This window comes from Pinus tabuliformis, chromosome 3_2 (assembly GCF_031772625.1).
Source record: "Pinus tabuliformis cultivar Carrire ecotype Pingquan chromosome 3_2, CPIR1, whole genome shotgun sequence".
In the NCBI taxonomy this organism is placed as follows: Eukaryota; Viridiplantae; Streptophyta; class Pinopsida; order Pinales; family Pinaceae; genus Pinus; species Pinus tabuliformis.
Window position 1 is genome coordinate 243,823,037 of NC_142302.1, and position 4,860 is coordinate 243,827,896.

The 4,860-nt window shown below is 34.0% G+C and overlaps 1 long non-coding RNA gene across 1 annotated transcript; it reads left to right on the forward strand.

Moving 5' to 3' along the window:
• The first annotated feature begins 1,234 nt into the window (after positions 1 to 1,234).
• LOC149180596 (uncharacterized) lies at positions 1,235 to 2,042 on the forward strand. The gene is made up of 2 exons (XR_016257473.1): positions 1,235 to 1,613; positions 1,721 to 2,042. It is a non-coding gene; the product is annotated as an uncharacterized LOC149180596 (long non-coding RNA).
• The last annotated feature ends 2,818 nt before the right edge of the window (positions 2,043 to 4,860 follow it).

The following is a 4,860-nucleotide window of genomic DNA, read 5'->3' on the forward strand; positions in this document are numbered from 1 at the left end:
AGTCTGCTCATAATACTCAGTAATCATGTGGACCCTTCTTCTCGAGCTCATTAAAAGCCTGAGTTAATTACAATAATTATAATTTAAAAAATAAAATTATATATATAAAATTCAATTTCATAATTTATAAAATATTAAAGAATAATGTTTTTGAAATGTTTTTATTTCATAATGTAAGTTTTTGTGATTCATAATGTTAAGAGAATGATTTTTTTGGATTAATCACGATAAACTATCAATTGTAGTTTACATAGACAGAGGATTTGATCTAACAAGAAATAAACAAAGGCTACATAGTAGCTAATTCTTGTGGTTCATAATGTTGAGAGAATGTCTTTTCTGGATTATTCAACAATAAACCCTTAATTGTGGTTCACATAGATAGAGGGCTGGATCTAACAAGAAATAAACAAGGGCTGCATAGTAGCTAGTACTTGTAGCTTAGCTTAAATATAGCATAATTAAACTAAAAGATAATAAAGTCAAGAAATTTATCACAAAATTAAACAACTAATAGAATATTGTATTGTTCAATGTCATTACAAAAAATTAAGAAATATGATTAACTAATATTGTTTATATTAACATATATACACTTAATTTTTTTATATATATTTATGGGCTTTCTATATATATATATATATATATAATTAAAATATATTTTTAATATAATATTAAGTTATATTAAATTGAAAAAAAAACTATAATTCATGAGAATGGAAATAATGCAAAATGAAAAAAAAATCAAAATAAAAAAGTTAAAGAAAAAAGAAATAAATCTAAAAACAAAAAAATTGGTAAGTAACATAAATGGAAGTTACCAAAAAGCCCATAATAAAGCCTCAACCAATCACTTTACAAATAAATAAATTTAAATATTAACAAAATTTGAATTCCTAATGTTAAACTATGAATAAGAAGCAATTTTTGGTCAAAGACAAACTAATACAGAAGTCAAAGAAAACTAAGTGTGTAATACCATGTGTAACGCTCTAACCTTAATAACATTATATATATTAAAAAAAAATTAATACATATATCAATACTCACGTACATAGATTTTATGCATCATACAAGTGTTTAATTCACATAATTTATAGATCTATCAGTTGATATGATTATAGTCCATTTAATTAGTTTTTGATTTAATATTATATGCCTTTGATTAATTTGAATCAATAGGTATACGTTTGATTACACAATCATGTCATATATTACGCGCTTGGGTTGTCCTTGTGCATGATGGCGTACTAACAAACTGGATGTACTCCGCTACCCGAGGTCTGCATCCAGCTGGTTTCCAATCCACCCTACCACTTGGTGACGATCCAGCGACAGAGATCTTAGGGCAAGATCGAACAATCGACATTCATCCAGGGCAAATTAGGGTAACTAACTCCGGGTTCGATGTATGCAGACTTCATTCCTTCCTCGTTTCGGCTTGGGCAACAACTCTGGAATTGCCGCATGTCATCTCAGCTCTACAAACCCTTGACGAACCTCCTGAGGGTCATTCCACTTGTTTGAAGACATTCAAGTTCCTTGGTCCTCGACGCAGAGGAACTGGGTCATTCGCCTTTGGCTTCTTGGGTTTGGCTGGAGCTTTAGCATAGGTAACATTGGCATTTGATCTGCCCTTATTGAAGTTTCCAACTGGTCTTGAAAAGTTTCAATGATATCTTCACTTCTAATGTCTTCTTGTTTTTTTTTTCTTTTACAGGTGCCAGCCAACACTAGAATGACTCCTCGTGATGTCGCTGCTCAAGGTTTCTCTTTGGTGGCTTGTTGTCTTTCTTCCGGGTTGGAACACATTAGTCGTTGTTTTTGCCCCTTGTTTATTGGGCCATCCTGCCCCTGGTTTACTAGGTTTTATGTTAAGTGGAAGAGCCAAGGGTTACTCCTCTTGACTACGTGATTTACTCACCGGCTGTTAAGTTGTGAACATTGCTCGATTTGATATTTAGTTTTAAGGCTCTTGGCTTGAGATTTTGTAAAAAGAAGTGATTAGTTTTTGTAAACGGTATTCATTGTCTATTTTTCTAGCGTGAGATTCCTCTGTACAGCTTGGCCTATGAATGTTTGGTTTCTTTTTCATTTTGGACCTTGTTCTGATGACCTTCGAGTCTCAACACGGTGGTTAGTTATTACAAGGCCCATTTCCGCTTATTCAGTTACACTAAGTACAACGAAATCATTAAAGTTATCTTGTATTGTTATTTTAATTGAGTGGAATGGTTGTTTTTGACACTATTGAAATAAATAAGGTCTCTGTATTGGTGCTTAAATAAATTCTAAGATGTAGGTGCTGAAACAAACTTTCTTCTATTTGCTATTTGTGCTTTTAAAATTTGTCATTTTTCAGTTATATTTAGGCAAAGTCATTGAATATAATTAGGAATGCATTTTAACTTCTAAAGTCCAGGTTCAACATACTCACAGATTCTTTGTTGTTCTTTCCTATTATATACATAATTTTTTCTTCTATTTTGCTATGTTGGAATTTTCTGGGCTTTACCCACAACTTTCAGTTAAATGCTTAATTATTAACCAGTGCATACACAGTGTAATAATCAATGGTTACGATTGGTTTTTCTTCAAGAACATAGATTTAACAATTTTTGTCTAGATCAAGAAAACTCTTATGTCCATACACAGAATGGATTTAAACATCAATTTTCAGAATTTCCTTTTCATTTGATTAAAGTAACCTAACAATACTAGAATTACTAGTCCTTAATAACAAATGAGACGTAAGAAAGATTTAAACAGTGCATACACACTAATAATTAATGGTTACAATTGGTTTTTTCTCAAGAACATAGATTTAACAATTTTTTTGTCTAGAAAACTCTTATGTCTATACACAGAATGGATTTAAACATCAATTTTCAGAATTTCCTTTTCATTTGATTAAAGTAACCTAACAATACTAGAAATTACCAGTCCTTAATAACAAATGAGACATAAGAAAGATTTAAGCACTTATCTGTTCACAGTCTTCTTGTCAGCAGATTTTATCACCATCCAGCCGTGAGTCTGGCAATGATGTCCAAACCCTCCCCTGAGCTCTTCCCCTCCATACAGTGATTATGGAATTTGTATCCAGCTAGGGTATCTTGAAGCATTAGGACCAACAGTCCAACCTCAAGTCACATACCCTCATAGATTCTTTCCAGATCTCCCACTGGTTTATCTCACCCAGCTCAAGGAGTTTTTGATGGTAGCATTCTTCTTTTTAACCAAATCTATTACTTTCCTCTCTCAAATTCTCCAGCCCCCTAGGCCTTCCTCGAATTCTCCTTTTGAGGAAATAGGTGAGTAACCACCTTAACTGTCTCAGAAGGTTTAACCACTGTTTTCAGTTTCTTGAAAATACTTTAATTCTTATTATGCATTATTTCTAAATTGTTTTGGCCAACTCATCCATAGATCTCTAATGTTCTCATCAAACATATGATGAAAGAATCATAACATTAAGTAAAAGTAAAAGTAAAAGAGTGCAATACATTAATTGTTCATATAACGCGGGGTGTTACATCTCCCCCCTCTTATGAGGAACACCGTCCATGTTGTTCTCCTTGATTTACGAAAATAACGTAGGGTAAGATTTCTGCATGAAATCCTCTTCTTCCCAGGTGGCTTCTTCTGGGCCAAAGTGCTTCCGCTGCACTTTAACCTGGGTGATGGCTTGTTTCCACAAAGTCGTTTCTCTCCGTTTGAGAATACGAAGAGGTTCTGTAAAAAATTTTCCTTTTGGTTCGACCTGCATATTTTCCCAGTTAATTAAATGCTAAGGATTGTACACATATTTTTTTAACAAGGAGACATGGAAAACATTGTGAACTCGGATATGGCTTGGTAACGCGAGCTTATATGCTACAGGTCCAATTTGTTCCAATATTTGAAAAGGACCACAATACCAGGGTGCTAACTTAGCACAACCCCTCCACTGCAAGGTACTTTTCCTTGGCTTGACTCGCAAATACACGTGATCTCCCACTTGGAATTCTCTATAGGTTCTCCTTTTGTCTGCATAAACTTTTTGTCTGTCTTGGGTGGCTTTTAAGTTCTGACGAATCTTTTTAACCATTTGCTCCATCTCGGCTAGCATATCAGGACCCAATGTTAGTCTATTGATAGGACTATTCCAATCTATGGGTACCCTACACCTTCTTCCATACAATGCTTCAAAGGGACTCATTCCCAATGACTCGTGGTGTCCGTTATTATAAGAAAACTCTACTAAGTGGAGGTAATCTTCCCACTTATGCGGTTGCTGCATCACAAACATTCTTAACATATCCTCTAAAACTTGATTAACCCATTCAATCTGACCATCTGTCTAAGGGTGGTAAGCAGTACTGAATTGGATTTGTGTGCCCAATCTAGAGAAAAGGGTCTTCCAGAATGCAGATGTAAATTTTACATCCCTATCTGAGATTACCACTTTGGGTATTTCGTGCAATCTAAATATCTCTCTCATAAAAATATCTACAATTTCAATAGTCTTGTAAGTGGATTTTACCGGTATAAAATGAGCGATTTTACTTAGCTTATCAACCACCACCATAATTGAGTCGTGTTGCTTCTTAGTTCAGGGCAAACCTGTGATAAAATCCAAAGTAATCACCTCCCATTTCCACTTAGGGATAGGCAGTGGTTGCAGTAGTCCAGCGGGATGTTGATGTTTTGCCTTCACCAACTAACATTCTAAACATTTAGCCAAATATTTAGTAATATATTTTCTTAAACCTGGCCATAAATAACCTTTCTTGATAGCTGAAAGTAGTTTCTAGTATCCTGGGTGGGCAGCATATGGTTTCCTGTGAAATTCATCCAATAAAAATTGTTTAATAGAAT